At 40.8% G+C, this 17027-nt stretch overlaps 1 protein-coding gene across 1 annotated transcript in view; it reads left to right on the top strand.

Moving 5' to 3' along the window:
* Positions 1–1170: 1170 nt before the first annotated feature.
* Positions 1171–17027, top strand: part of Drep4 (DNA fragmentation factor-related protein 4) — a 29228-nt gene continuing 13371 nt past the window's right edge. The window contains exon 1 of the mRNA XM_069337820.1: positions 1171–1265. The gene's annotated coding sequence lies outside the window, so the exon portion shown is untranslated. The remainder of the gene's footprint in view (positions 1266–17027) is intronic.

Here is a 17027-nt window from a genome sequence, read left to right as displayed (position 1 = left end):
CCTTGTGAGAACGATTTTCTTACCTCAGGAGAGCATTCTCCTCGTCTGGAGAGATCTCTCTTTCCTCGCCGAAAGAGACAGCTATCCTCTATTCGAGGCCTGCTTTCCTCCCCCTTACAGCTGGACGGTAGAGCGACGGTCTCGCTTCGTGCATGTTGGCGTTCAATCCCCCGACCGTCCAAGTGGTTGGGCACCATTCCTTCCCTCCGTCCTATCCCAAATTCTTTTCTTGACCCCTTCCCAGTGCTATATAGTCGTATTGGCTTGGCGCTTTCCCCCCCCCCTCCTGATAATTCCCTTCCCTAATTCCCTTGCAGCTCCTTTTCCTCTCTAGATCTTCCCGTTTTCCTCCTTTCGAAAGTTCTCTTTTTTCGAGAGCTCTGTTTCCTTTTCAAGAAAACCTTCCCTTCCCCCTTCCAAATACCGATAGCAAACTTTACTGCTCTTCGTACATCTCCTTACATTTTCCCTTCACTTACCCACTTTTATATCTTTTTGCCGCTTTCCCTTATTGCTTCCTTTTTCTCCTTTCATTCCATCTTTCCTCCTCAGCCTTTTCCTTCCTCCTTTCCCCACATACATTCCTCCAATCACCTTTCCTCCCAGATACGGCGAGGTCAGTGAAGAGGCGAATTGTCGCAAGGGTTATAGAATTGGGAACGGTCGTGGAGAGGAAGGTGAAGAGGCTGGTCAAACAATGACACGTCCACTTTATAGGCATTATAACCCGTTTTATTCGCTTGACGATAGTCTGCTCGGCTGCATTCATGGTTCTCGCAACCCGGTCTTGTTATTGCTTGCTGTTTGTCCGTTATATAACGGGATTATAGGCAGGAAGGATGATTGAGAAGGTGACGGAGATAGAAAGGTTGAACTCATCCATCTTCTCCTAATCTCATTTCTCTGGTGAAACGTGTGAGATTGTGACTGATCAGAGTGCTCATTCATCACTCGAAATTTCCTGATTCGATGTGGTTAAATTGTTTTGCCATGTTCAGTTGGTAGTTGTTTTATTATATTATAGATTGAAATTAAATTTTGCTAAGTGAAATTTCCCCCCACAGGGCTTGGGAAATTCATCCTCGAGGCCTCTCCGGTTGCAACGAATCCCTCACTGCAACGAATCCCTCACTGCAACGAATCCCTCACTGCAACGAATCCCTCACTGCAACGAATCCCTCACTGCAACGAATCCCTCACTGCAACGAATCCCTCACTGCAACGAATCCCTCACTGCAACGAGTCCCTCACTGCAACGAATTCAGGTTAGTCCAATATAGTTCGTTGAATCGAAATTTTACAATAGCTGTACAAAAAATGTCTATGTAAATAATGTAACTAAAAAATATGATATACCTAACTTAACCTCACAAAGATATATATTCTTTCCACTTTTCAATCAGATACACATTATTCTTTACATACAAACCAATAGATAGTGCACAAAATCCATTATTAAACATGTAATGATTTAGAAAATTTAATGAAATGAATGAAACAGGCAATAGACAAACATGAACATAGCATAAGGACAGGTCGAAGCTACAGCACTACTTACTTTTATTTCAATTAATTATTATATTCCTTTCTATGCAAGATCTAGTTATATTAATTTCCGTGATAGCAGTACTTGGTTCTAAAATGGGATTCCACATTGCAAAACCTCTTCAGGCTGAGAGTATAACTTTCTTTTCATCGTCCGAGCTCTTTTGTCCTCAACAAAAATATTATCACACATCCAGTGATGAAATATTCATTATTGCTTAAAACAGGAATAATATTCACATCACACGGTGAACGCCTTACGTCATTTTGAGTCTTATAACTCATAACTTATTTAAGGAAAAGGTAGGCAATATGGGATATTAAATCTCTTCAGAAATCCACTTGACGTTCCTGTGTCTTCAACGACGATTTAGCTGTTTCCAACTGATCTTCCATCTCGGGAAAGATCTCCTTCAAACCCCAGGGTCAGTGCGTCCAAGACTCATAGAGTTGGAATGAATCCCCTTGTCAGCGTGAGTCAATCTTGGCTCCCTGATTGTCTCTAAGTCCTTATACCTGATATTCTAAACAAAGAAAGTTGATAACGCTATATCTCCCTCCTGAAAAACTGTGTAAAAAAAGAAACTATATATATATATATATAATGTATATATATACATACGTATGTATGTATATGTGCATATATACTATTCATTAAGGCAGTGATGAAGGAAGAGAGGAAATGAGAAAATATTACGGAAAGAAAATGAGGTGCTTAAGTTAATGAACAGATCATCATGCACTGGAAGAGGGGTGAGGGGGAGTGAGGACGGGTGAGGGGTGAGGGGTGAGGGGCGTAAGCTGGCGAGGTGAGGAAGAAGATGAGGAGGAATGGGTGTAGAGTGGTGGAGATGAGAGAGAGGGCTGTGACACCACGGGATAGGAATGTGGGTGGGGGAGAGGAGGAGATAATAGGTATGGGGAAGAAAGCGGAGTGTTGGGAAGGGGGGAAGTGGATGAGAGAGAATGAGAGTGTAGAAGATGGAGTTGTAGGTGGAGGAGAAGGAGTGGAGTTAGCAGAAAATGGAGGTAGGACGTAGGGAAATGGAACAAGAATGGAAGAAGTTGGTGCAAGAACGGATGGTAGAGAGAGAGAGAGAGAGAGAGAGAGAGAGAGAGAGAGAGAGAGAGAGAGAGAGAGAGAGAGAGAGAGGAAGGAGGGGTAAGAGAGGGAATGAGGAACGAAAGAAGGGAATAGGGAGAGGACGAAGTGAAATAGGGAAGGACATCTCAGCTGCTCCTGCATTATCACCCCAGAACACCGAGCAGAGTATGCAATTAACCAGAATGGGACGACCGATGACCAAAGCCAGACACACAGACACACACAGACACTCAGACACACTCAGACACACACAGACACACACAAAGCACATTATTGCACCCCTCAAGCATCAAGAGAAAAGTGCTTGGCTGAGTTTAATAATGGGAAACTTAGGATAAGACGCATGCTTCACCTGACGACGCCCCCATCCCCCCATTGCACCTGCCTTAATTAGAAAAGTTTGCGAGGTGTCCACGCTCAAAACTCCACCTTAGTATTGTCGCCTGTGAATTCTTTCCATTGCTATACGAGCACACAACTATGAAGGAGCCCAAACTCTGCTGTTCTCGCCCCTCTCTATGTTAATTCTTTTTTGTTCTGTTTTAATTCCTGTCTGCTCTATTTACTATTTGTATCTGCTGAATCGAGCTATTAACTCTTGGACCCCGTCTTTCTCCACAATTTATTTTTCCTCTATTGTGACTACTATATATATTTCTCTCTAACACACACACACACACACACACACACACACACACACACACACACACACACACACACACACACACACACACACATCTCCAGGAAGCAGCCCGTAACAGCTGTCTAACTTCCGAGTTCCTATTTACTGCTAGGTGAACAGATTCACCAAGTTGAAAGACACTCTGCCCATTTGTTTCTGCCTTTGCCGGGAGTCGAACCCGGGCCCTTAGAACTACGACTCTAGAGCGCTGTTCACTTAGCTACGAGGCCCTACTGCATGAGTTCGTGTGTGTGCATGCGTGCGTGCGTGCTTGCGCTAATCTTCAATGGCCCCCATGCAATGTTATCACTATTATATGATTATATAATAACCATAAAATATATATGACCCATATAAAAATCATATAAAATCACATGACCCCCTGAAGGATTCCAACCTGGGTAGCCAGGGGCGTCTCTAACAATTCTCGAATACTGTAACAACTACCCCAGCGATTACCTAAACATATTAGATGGTCCTGAGTCCCGAATGCGTCAATTTCTCGGCAACACTCCCTAACTTATCCGAGCCTAGCCTAATCTAACATGATCTAACCAAACAAACCTAACCTAACCTAACTTATAACCTAACCCTACGTAACGTAACCTATCTTAACCTAACATAACCTAGCGCATTAGGCTGCTTAAAAGCTTGTTGAGTCAGTCTCTTCAAAATTTCACTCTGACAATTGCCGTGTTGTTTTCTATGAGCTGTCAGCCTGCTCGCTATAACACAGTCCTAATCTGGATTCATTTGAAGGATAGCAATGGTCTCTGGTCTGAAGGATAGCACTGGTGTCTAGTCTGCAGGATAGCACTGGTGTCTGGTCTGAAGGATAGCACTGGTGTCTGGTCTGCAGGATAGCACTGGTGTCTGGTCTGCAGGATAGCATTAGATTCTAGCCTTGAACCAAGAGCTCAAACCTCATCGTTATGATCAAAAGAAGAAATAGATATGTACATGATAAACGAAGGCGCAGGGTAGTGAGGACCATCACGAGGACATTATGCCAGACAGTTTCTAAACTCCATTCCTAGAAATATTTCTCTGTCGATGAAAACGGAACTTGGATGTAGGTGAGGTCACGAGGGCATCAAATAGTAATAAGGTACAGGTACTTTGTAACTCTTTGGAGTAGTGAATTATACTCGACCTTCCCCCGAACGCAGTAATGCAACCCGTTCTCGCAAATTCGTAAAGTCAATATTGACTTATTAACTACGTGCATAGGTGATATACTAAACATAATAGATACCCTTAAAAAGATTCATAGAAAACACCATCCTTACCTAACCTTGTTAGTATCTTAAGATAAGCATCTTATTGCTTCGTAATTACAATTATTACTTAACCTATACCTATTATAGGTTAGGTAATAATTGTAATTACGAAGCAATAAGATGCTTATCTTAACATACTAAGTAGGTTAGGTAAGGTCGGTGTTTTCTATGAATCTTTTTAAGGGTATCTATAATGTTAAGTATGTCACCTATGCACATATTTAATAAGTCAATATTGACTTATTAAATTTGCGAGAACGGGTTGAGTAATAAGTCTCTTGTTTCTTCTGGCGAGTCGCGTTGCTTCTGGTGAAGTAGCTTTACTACTTAAAATTACTTACTGCTTTGATATAAAGTGATATGAGCCTCCTTGTGGTGATGTTTGATTAAATATTGATATTTTCATTGGTATTGATGTGGTATATCGATAGACTTCGTGTAGATATATGTATATCTTTCAAGATGGGAATTGTAACTGGAATTAAACCTAAGGAACAGAAGTGCTAGTATTATTATAAGGTTAATTACAAATGAAAACAGTTTCCAATGCAACCCGTTCTCACACTTGCTTGCAGTCAATATTGGCTTATTTAATAAGTGCATATGTGACATACTAATTGATTGTGAATATTTTAGTTTACCTTGTAAAGCTTCATAGAAAACACCGACCTCACCTAACCTTCTTAGTATGTTAAGATAAGCATCTTATTGCTTCTTAATTACAATTATTACTTAACCTATCTGTCCAATGAGGTGGATGACAATTGAATGTGTGCCAAAAGCCCAATTGCCCTTGTTTCTCGGTATTGGCGTTTGTAAGGGTCGAGAGATGACCCAGTTATAGGGTTTACATTACTTTACAAGCGTTCGAGTCTTTTGAAGGGTCACTTACCCGGTTGGACTATGAAAAATGTTTATTGATGTTATTTATGGGTGACATGAGTCGTGTTGCGTGTCATGCTTTCCCAGATGACGGGATCGGACGTAAATCTTTTCAATTCATGTTTGCCTATTGTTCCATTTTAATATGTTAGTTCTGTGTTAACATTTTACACACACACATGTGGCTGATGGGCGCCTAGTGGCTGAGTGGACAGCGCTCTGGGTGCGTAGGTCTAGGGACCCGGGATCGATCCAGGGCCATGGCGAAACCCTGATGCCCCTGTTACCTAGCAGTAAATAGGTACCTGGGAGTTAGACAGCTGCTACGGGCTGCTTCCTCTGTGTGTGTGTGTGTGTGTGTGTGTGTGTGTGTGTGTGTGTGTGTGTGTGTGTGTGTGTGTGTGTGTGTGTGTGTGTGTGTGAAAAAAAATATCATTAGTTAGTAGTTAATAACAGTTCATTGGCAGTTGAGAGGCGGGCCGAAAGAGCTGAGCTCAACCCCGCAAGCACAACTAGTGTGCGTGTGAGAAAGCTGCAGGAACACGCAAGCCATTGATCACTAAGAACTCTAATTGACCCGGCAAGGATTCAAACCCATGCCGTCCAGGATCCCCCTTAAACGTACACAGTACCGTGACCGGTAGTGTTGGTGGCGAGGCGCAAATGGTGGTAGTGTTGGTGGCGAGGGTCAGATGGGGTGGTTGTAATGGTGGTGAGATGAGGGTTGATTGTGATGGTAATCCCCTCAACAAAATAATCCAAAATTTGTCTTCCCAAACGGAAGGAGAAAGGAATATATAATCTTGCGTGAACTAGGGGTAATATCATCTTGCGTTAACTGGGGTTGATATCATGAGACAGTCGTGTTTACGAGTGGGGAATCGAGGGTAAAAACCCTTACCGAGGCATGATATTAGCAACTATTACGTCTCACAGCGAAACGAGCACAATCACCAGCTCATATTTTGTGTAGTCCTCCTGCTAAAATGTCCGTTTTTTGTTTGTGCCGCAAATAAGAAAAAGGGATATTTTTTTGCGGTGGCTCACTGGAGCCGAGGAAAAAAAATTGGGCCTGGTGAGAGAGTGTTCAGTAGATAATAAAGATGCGAGGAACATACCGAGTGTTTGTGGTTATGGAGGAACTGCACGCGCGGTGAACAGGAACTCCCCCGGGAGCAGAATGAAGCTCATATAGTCTCCTCGCAGCCTATGGTGTCTGTCGCCAGTGTGGGTATTTATAATATGTATATATATATATGTGTGTGTGTGTGTGTGTGTGTGTGTGTGTGTGTGTGTGTGTGTGTGTGTGTGTGTGTGTGTGTGTGTGTGTGTGTGAGTGTATGTGTGTGTATGTGTGTGTGTGAGTGTGTGTGTGTGTGTGAGTGTGTGAGTGTATGTGTGTGTATGTGTGTGTGTGAGTGTGTGTGTGTGTGTGTGTGTGAGTGTATGTGTGTGTATGTGTGTGTGTGAGTGTGTGTGTGTGTGTGTGTGTGTGTGTGAGTGTGTATGTGTGAGTGTGTGTGTGTGAGTGTGTGTGTGTGTGTGTGTGTGTGTGTGTGTGTGTGTGTGTGTGTGTGTGTGTGTGTGTGTGTGTGTGTGTGTGTGTGTTTGTGTGTGTGTGTGTTCATTTATTTGTTTGCCTAAGTCGTTCTATTTTTAATAGTTTATGTATCAAAGCAAAATATCCATAATTTACATATATTTTCAAACATTTACTATATTCACTCAAGCCTTTCTTTCTCTCAGAGCATATATAATTTCCTAAATAATTATGTTTATAAGAGCTTATGTTAGGCTCGTTATTAGGACATGTTGATTAAAAGGATCATTAAGGCTGAAATCTTCATGTCAAAACAATACTTCAGTTCATAAATAAGCACTAAAAAAATCCCCAGGAATAATAGGGGGGGATTGTTGACAGGCTGCCGGCTTCCTGTCTCGGCTGAGGTCAATAAAGACAGTGTCAGAGTAGTAGTAGTGGTTGTTTAGTGTCAGAGTAGTTGGTAAATGGAATGCATTAGGAAGAGTTGTGGTGGAGGCTGACTCCATACACCGTTTCAAGTGTAGATATGATAGAGCCCAATAGGCTCAGGAACCTGTAAACCAGTTTATTGACGGTTGAGAGGCGGGACCAAAGAGCCAGAGCTCAACCCTCGCAAGCACAACTGACTACAACTAGGTGAGTACAACTAGGTGAGTACACCCAATAGAGGGAAGGTGTGTCTAAGATGCTTGTGAAGATGAAGAGGACAGACTGACACACAGTTCCGGAGTCTGCTTTTTCCTTTTCTCGTCTGTTTTTCTCCAGGTTATATGTGTGTGTGTGTGTGTGTGTGTGTGTGTGTGTGTGTGTGTGTGTGTGTGTGTGTGTGTGTGTGTGTGTGTGTGTGTGTGTGTGTGTTGAGGGGATCAATCGTAGCCAGCGAATCTGTTTTCCAGAATATATTATATATCCGTTTGTTTTGTATGCATATATGATATTTATTATCTGTTTTGGAGGAGGGAATATTATGTGCATTCATATATATATATTCACCTGTTATGATGATTTCTGATCCTCGGGAACTATGTCATATTTATATTTGAGTCTTTGCCAGGATTTAGCCTCCAAATCTTTCTTTTCTGAGGCATTTATTTCGCCCATTGCCCTCGAGCCGAAACCATATTTCCATCTGGCATAGATGAGCTTTCTATTTTCACGTCTGTCTTTCCTCATTCTGTTTTCTCTTGTACAAAATAGTTTGTCGATGTCTACTTTGATGTTAGGATCATGTCTATCGTGCATGGACTCCATGGTGATATGAGGTTTGATTCTCTATGTCTCTCTTTATAAAAAAAATCTTATTTTCATGGACTAGCAATGTGACAAACCTCTGGACTCTCTTAGTTTCATTTGTGCATTTGATGTGTGAATTTCATGCTTGCGCTGCATAGAAAAGTTTTGGTCTCACGTATCTCATGGTTGATTAAACTTATTGGTAAAGAAATTAAGCTTTTTGAACTGTAATAATTATAACACAGAACAGAACTAGAGGATATACGTGAAAATCTGAGGCCCAGATAAGCCTCAGAAGTTCTAGAAATACCTTTTTTCAGCGTAAGAATTGCGAGCAAATAAATTGCGTTAGATGATACTAGACGGAGGGCGATCGGAATATAATACAATACGAATTTACAAGAGTCTATCTAACGGGATACGTCTTAAGAGTCGGGGGTCACTGAGTCAGACAAGCAACTCTTTTGGACTCTTCTCGCGTTTTTTGTATCATATTTACAACTAAAAGCTGAACTGAGATATTTTCACAGACATCTTCATGTAAACCATTCCAACTATTGACAAATTCTAACTCTTAAACAGTTCTTTATATCTCCCTATCCACTACACTCCCTAATATCCACAATTCCACTTCCCCCCTCCACCTTCCCACACCACCCCTTTGCCCTCTACTCCCCCCCCCCTTTCATCTATCCCTCCCCTCCAAGCTCCAAATAATGCAAACAACGCATCATAAATCATTCTCCTTACAACAGCCAGCTTTGTCTTACCCATTGGCGCTCTTCTCAGGGTCATTACGCTCAACTGACTCCTTCTTCAGACACCAATTCTCAGGGAAATTGTGTTCCGATTCCTTATTATTTCCCCATTCTCGAGAATCATGGGTTTTGATTACCTATTATTGGGATTCTTGGGTTCCGAGTCCTTGTTGGCAGGGATATTATTGGGTTCTAAATCTCTATCGTCAATATTTCCACCTCTCAGTTCCAACTTTATCGTGATGTTTGGAGTTTATAATTTTGCAAAATGCGATGTTTCGCTCGTTTTCTGTTCTTGACGTGTTTTAATTATTTTTTTTGTCTCTGTCTTTTGTTGTGTTTTTCGATCGTTTTGCCTTTTTCTTAATGTTTCTGTTGTTTTAAATTATTTCTCTGTTTTTTTCTGTTGCTTTTTGTGCCTTGTTGTTTTTTTTAGTTTCTGTTGATTTATGTTTTTTTTATTTATTGTATTCTGTTCAGTGAACAGTGTAGAAAATATTCTGACAATACTGAATGAATCAGTGAGCTCCTCCCTCTCTTTCCTGTGTACTCGTTTACATGCCCAACCACTTGGGCTGGACGGTAGAGCGGCGGTCTCGCTTCATGCAGGTCGGCGTTCAATCTCCGACCTCCACAAGTGGTTGGGGCGCCATTCCTTTCCGCCCGTCCCATCCCTAATCCTTATCCTGACCCTTTTCAAGTGTTATATATAGTCGTAATGGCTTGGCGCTTTCCCCTCCCTGGCAATTCCCTCCCTTCCCTCGTTTACATATTCCCACATGATTCCAACAGCTTTATTAAACATGACTTCCATTCTATGAACTCGTGATTACGTCTTTGACTACTTTATTAATTCTAATTAGAATTATATATGTCGTTGTCATGTCCTCCTTGTTTCCTCTTTCTCCCAGATGTTGAGGAACTGCTATCTAAGTATTTCCTCATTGCTCAGTCTCTTCATATCTAGAACGAAAGAAAGAGAGAGAGAGAGAGAGAGAGAGAGAGAGAGAGAGAGAGAGAGAGAGAGAGAGAGAGAGAGAGAGAGAGAGAGAGAGAGAGAGAGAGAGAGAAAAGATAGATGAAGAGGGAGAGGGGAGAGGCACAGTGATGGATAAAATTGGGGAAGGTTATTTAGACACGAGAGAACAGTGAGCAAGAAATATAGTGTGGAATGAAATGATGGTAGGGAGGCAGGTGAGGGGAAATAAATAAAGAGAGAGAGAGAGAGAGAGAGAGAGAGAGAGAGAGAGAGAGAGAGAGAGAGAGTGGAGAAGGAGAGTATTGCTCTGTGACAACACTGGTTACCATGACAACATAAACAAACTGTGCAATAATTCTCATTGCAGGATAGGGGAGAGGGGAGAGGTGCACTGGAGAGGATGGGAAAGGGAGGGAGAAGAGTAGAAGGTGGGCAGAGGAACAGTGAGGGAGAAGAGGGGACATAAGGAGTGAGGGAGAGGAATTGGGGAAGGCAAATAATCTCCCTCCCTCTATGGCTTCCCTTCCATCCTCCCTCACACCTCTACCCTACTTCTCTACTCTCATCTCGCCTCCCTCCCTCCCTTCCTCCCTCTACCTATACCTACGAACCTCTCACCTTCCTTCCCTCCCTCTCTCCTTCCCTCCCTCTCTCTTTTTCCATTTCTCTCTTTCCCATAATTTAAATAATTACACACATATCCTTTTCATTACAAAATTGAATACATTTAATAAATGCATAACAATTTTTAATTAGCAGCTTACAAATGAATAACATATATTCACAAATCTTAAGAATTGTTCGATTTTAATGATTTTTTTCGCCAAAAATGGTGGAATGCTTCAATATACTTTTTGTCCGGGAGGAGCCTGATAATCAGGATGGGGCTCCCTGAGGCGCTCTATTTGTAAACAACTCCCGACTGAGTTTGTCCTGGCAGTCTGGAATAGGAATGATCGGAGTTCATCGTTACTTCACCCCGAGAATAGTGTCTAAATATAGACTTCCCCTGTATAGGCAAGCACAGTAAATGCTGCGAGGAAATGTTAGTTGGAGATGAGGAAGGAGCTCTCTCTCTCTCTCTCTCTCTCTCTCTCTCTCTCTCTCTCTCTCTCTCTCTCTCTCTCCTATCCAAATTTCCCGCCCTATGCACCATATACGCCTCACCAAAACTATACAAACAGACCAGCATAAAGCAGCACCACCATAATTTCACTTGAGCCTACAAATACAGCAGCTGAGATCTGGTACAATTAAGCACACCTCTGCTTACTAATAAACATAATAATATTATATATGACAAGATAGATTACTCAGATAAAGAGTTCTCTTACTCTAAAGAGGGAGGATCTGTTCAGTAATAAACATCTAACGCAACTTTATCTACCTCTAAATCCCATATTTTCCCCTCTCTACGTCCCCACAATTCCCCTCTCAAGTTCCCCAGTTCCCCTCTCAACATCCCCAGGGAAAAAATTATAGGATAAGAGTGGCCTTTTCTCCCATTACACTCTAACCTTTTATGGCATTAAATATTTATAACCACAGCTCGGCCATTTTTATACAAGCAAATACATTAGAATGTTCTCAAATTGTATTAAAAATATCAGGAAAAGAGAGAGAGAGAAGAAAAAGAGATCGCTGCAATAATTAATGTGTTTGTGCTCTTAGGCGCAGGTGTACACTCGGTATATATATATATGTCAGTCCAAATAGGGAGACCCGAGGCCTGGGGGTAGCCTCACTCAACTTTGCAGGATGAATAGTCTGTGGAACGGGACGGACATAGGCTAGTGTTTGATGCTAAGTAAAATGCTTTAACAAATATTAACATATATATATACACCCTCCTTTCCCATACACTTTTCATGGAGTCAAGTGTGAAATATTTGGTGCATTTTTCATAGAGATTTTAGTAATGTCATTTTGCATTCCACTTAATTGATTTCCCCCTAGATATTGTGCAATGTCTGTACAATTGTCATCTGTACAGTCGCTTTGAATTCGTATAGTCTCATAAAGTTCTTCCAGCAGATTTTATATTTTTCTGTCAATAAAAGTGGTGAAAATTAATATTTATAGACCGCCAACGCACAATCCCTTGCATGGGGAGCAATCACTGCTGCGAGCCAAGCAAAATCTTCATCTGCTGTTGCAGATTCTAACAAAGTGGTAGCTGCTATCTCCGCGATAGGATACCATAAACTGGGACAACTGTTGGGTATTCTGAGCTGGTTTAACCACTATGGTCTAACCACTCTGGTCTAACCACTCTGGTCTAACCACTCTGGTCTAACCACTATGGCTCCCGCATTATCCAGCATGGTAGTGGATTGTATTAAGCTGGGATTGTGGGTACCTACTGTATCACCTGGGTAACCAAGGAAAGGTTCCATAACCAAATTATCAGGTGTTTCACCAGACTAATGCCCCAGAACATAAAACACATGGTCCAGCTCACAGTTGGCGGTCTTGCACAGTCATCTTACTGCTTGGAGCTAATTACCGAACATCAAAGACCAACTTATCCATATAGTCTTCAAAGACCTTAAGATTATTTGACTGTAAATGAATATGACGTTTTTTCCTGCCTAGGAAATAGCTTTCAACTTCATTTATGTATTAAAAAAGAAAGTACCTCCTTACATAATATCGAAAAATTATCTCATATTATTTAAGAATGCAGCTTAATTTCTAACCCTTGAATAGATTATCTGGTCGAATATACACGAAAGGGAAGTGTACATTCGACCAGATAAGTGTACAAGTGTACATTTGATAATTTATATTTAAGATATAAATCAATCTTCTCAGGATAATGCTGTGCCTTCGCGCTCTCTTAAATAATCCGGAATTAATACCAACGTTAGCTGAGGTTTAGTACTGAACATAAGACCTATCAACCCTGGAAGAATTATTAAAGCCACCACAACACCTTACAGACCAACCATCATGTAAATAATCCTTGAATATATTTACTAAATCAAACTCTCAGTATACATACACCGTGAACTGGGTGTCTATATACACTTCTCAAAGTATATATATCCGTGCTGCTGAGATATTTCAAAATGATTAATGGCCTTTCGTAGATACATTGGGAAGCAGCCTCTCATGAATATACAAGCTTCACAGAGAAGGATGTTCCTCCACCACCGGGGTTTTCATGAATAAATTTATTTTGCGACAGGTTTAATATTCATTCCAGTCAATTTATTAAATTCTTCCCGGGTGTTTGATTGTTTTTGTTACGCCCAAAAAAGGCCGGCTCTTGTTAACCCCAGGTGTGGGTTTACTGGTAAACCAGGTGTGGGTTTATTGGTAAACCAGGTGTGGAATTATGGGTTACTCTGGTTGGGGAATTATTAGTTATTATTCCAGACAGAAAATAGTCTCCACCAACCTGGTATCTTGAACGAGGTGAAAAACTTGTCTTATCAAAAGGCATAATAGTCTTATGTATAAGTAAATAATGTTTACATATACTGTAAACTTTAACATTGCTGAACGAGTCCGTACTCTGGTAATACAGATAAAAGAAGTATTTTAATGATATATTAATATCAATTATTATAATAATTATTTGACTAATAATAATTATAATAATATTAATGAAAAATAATTACATTAACAATTGAATTATAACAATAACAATACAAATATTAACAATACAAAAAAATATTGATAATAAGGATAATAATAAATTAAACAATCGTAATTGCAATAACATCATTCCAGGATTGTTATTGCAGACAGCGACCAATACAGAGGATTGTACTCCCATGAAAGGCTCAAAGCTGAGCAGATTTCACACCTCACACACACCACTTGCCTGCTCTCTGGCAACGCGATTATACTGGCAACCAACACCTGCCTGTAAATTAATAAAGTTTTGAGCATAACTATACTTAGCTCTATAATTAAGAATTTTTAGCGTGTATAATGATTAACTCAGCAGCTGAAATTAAATCTGTACTATAAGAGAGAATATCTGTCTGTCTGTCTCTCCAGAGTTTGAGGGCGGATTAAAGCCAGGTTAGCTTGGGGCTAGTCTCGTCTGAATTTGCAGGGTGAATGGACTTGGGTACAGGACATAGGCTGGTCAGGGTAGGACTAAGTTAAATGCTTTATGAATTGTTAAATAATTATAAACACTCCAGGCCATTTTTATGGAGTTAAGTGTGAAATATGGCGTATGATTCCTGTGGAGTGTGTTGTGCCATAATATATTTTCAGACACTCAAACAATTGTTTCAGTGCTTCTTGAAATGGCCTTTTAACACAGTTGGCTTCGTTGTTAACTCACAATCGGGGCTTCTTGATTCGAGGCCCAGGCTGGACAGAAATGGTTGGGCGCGTTTCCTTCACTTTATGCGTCTGTTCACCCAGCAATAAATAGGTTCCCGTGAGTTACACAACTGTTATACACTTCCTGTCACCGACAAAACTAATTAGATTTGCATTAAAGAGTATCTTCTCCCAATTGATTCTGCGACTACACCAAGCCTATCCTATTCCATATTCATGTTTCTTGTTAATTGCCTTAAGTATACTATATAAAAGCATAAGGAAGCTATCTAGCTAATTATTAGCATATGCTAAGTCTATAAAAACCTTCTCACTAGTCATGCAATTATCTGCTGGAATGTCACCATGGCAACGCTTAGGATACGGGTTAAAATAATATTGTTTCCAGGTGACTGGAATCACTAGAGAGATAATAACGTCCAGACGAGGAGGTTTGATCTCATTACAAATGGCATACAAGGGTGACGAGGATAAAAATGGGACTTTAATCCTCTTTAAAAACACGAAACGCATTTCATGGAACCCATGACCTCTGAAAAGAGACTCTTGTTAAAGGCTTTAAACCCCTGTAAAAGATGTTATTCCTTGTAAATGAGTTTATAACTTCTAAAATGTCATTCAAGACCTGGCGATATTTTGACCATTCGAACTCTGGGTGGTAATTCGCCGATCATGGGATATTCACAAAGAGGTGTACCCCCATTTCGCGGTGTAAATACGTCTAGAGTTTACTTTTGTTCAGGATTATGTCCAGGACTGAAATATACCTGCTGGTTGGGCAGTAAATTATGGTTTTTGACCCTCCTGCTGTTGATTGACCCCTGATAATTCCATTCCTTGTGCATATAATCACAATTCCTTCCCAGTACTGAGAATTACGACACTTTCCATCCTGGTGCCATTTACGACAAATTAAGTGCATGAGATCAGTGCCTTTATGGAGGTATGTTGGGGTGTTTACAAATCACGTCACGTCTCTCTGTTGAGGTAAAACCCAGCAGAAATATGTCGCTCTAGTCTTGAGGGGAATAATGAAGCAAGTGTGTGTGTGTGTGTGTGTGTGTGTGTGTGTGTGTGTGTGTGTGTGTGTGTGTGTGTGTGTGTGAGTGTGTGTGTGTGTGTGTGTGTGTGTGTGTGTGTGTGTGTGTGTGTGTGTGTGTGTGTGAGTGTGTGTGTGTGTGTGTGTGTGTGTGTGTGTGTGTGTGTGTGTGTGTGTGTGTGTGTGTGTGTGTGTGTGTGTGTGTGTGTGTGTCAATCAACTGGTGTACAGGTTCCTGAGCCTACTGGGCTCTATCATATCTACATTTGAAACTGTGTAAGGAGTCTGCCTCCACTACATCACTGCCTAATGCATTCCATCTGTTAACTACTCTGACACTGAAAAAAATAATAATGTCTCTATGGCTCATTTGGGCACTCATTTTCCACCTGTGTCACATAGTGTATGTACCACTTGTGTTAAATAGTCTGTCTTTATCTACCCCTATCCTTTGAGAATCTTGTATACGGTGATCATGTCGCTCCTAACTCTTGAAAGTACAACTGGTTTTGTACCTCATGAACACTGAGGGAGGGCATGTCAGCGTGCGTGTGTGTAAGTGCGTGCATACGTGAGTGCGTGCGTGCGTGAGTGTGTGCGTACGTGAGTGCGTGCGTGCGTGAGTGCGTGCAGAACGCAGGCTTCATATACCAGCCAGTAAGAATTTTGACTTTTATCTCGTGAGCTTCGAATTCACATTTTCAATTCGAATTTTTATCACAAGTTTCGTTTTCAATTTTTATTCCATCAGTCTTTGTTTCTTTTTCTTTTCAAGTTCTCTTTTTCTATTTCTCATTTTTTTTTCATATATAACTGACATCAGATCTCAATAGAATATCGCTGGGTATTCCAAATGAGTCCTACAAGTTATTGCGAGTTATTGTCCTCAATCACCTCACTTGAAACCTGACACCAGCCATTAATTTAATAAATAATTTCAATTTTACTATTATTTTTATCAGTTATGAGCTTCAATTTAATAAGTTACAATTATATTAGTTTTTTTCTACTCTAACAGCCTGGCCTTCGTTGGTAATTACCTGGAGCCAGATTCACGAAAGCACTTACGAACCTGTACATCTTTTCTCAATCTTTGGCGGCTTTGTTTACAATTGTTAAACAGTTGATGAGCGCCGAAGCACCAGGAGGATGTTTGTAACAATAACAACAGTTGATTGGCAAGTTTTCATGTTTGTAAACTGTTTAATAAATGTAACCAAAGCCGTCAAAGATTGAGGAAAGATGTACACGTTCGTAAGTGCTTGCGTAAGTGCTTTCGTGAATCTGGCCCCTGGTCTGTGAGGCTATAGTTGTTTGACATGGTTTAATGACTATCTACGCAAAATAACATAATTTAAGTGGAGAATTCCACAGCAAGCATAAAATATTTTGTTTTCATTTTTGTGGTGGTTAAGCATATTGTTGTTGTTTTAGATTCAGCTGCTCAGAACAAGAAGTTCCAGTAGCACGGGCTATGGTGAGCCCGTAAATTATGGTTAAGCATCTTGTGCTGTAATTATATACCGTGTTTTGGTTGTGCATGAAGTTGGGTCAGGTGGAGAATCTTAAAAAAATTGACCTTTTGCACTACAATGTTCCACCACATCTCTCTCTGATTGATGAAGATTAAGCCCATCCAAGAGGTGGTACTTCAACTCTCTGGAGTTGAAGGC

The sequence above is a fragment of the Procambarus clarkii genome, chromosome 38, assembly GCF_040958095.1.
Source record: "Procambarus clarkii isolate CNS0578487 chromosome 38, FALCON_Pclarkii_2.0, whole genome shotgun sequence".
Lineage (NCBI taxonomy): Eukaryota > Metazoa > Arthropoda > Malacostraca > Decapoda > Cambaridae > Procambarus > Procambarus clarkii.
The sequence above is the reverse complement of the archived record's forward strand: the minus strand, read 5'-3'. Positions and strand labels throughout refer to the sequence as shown.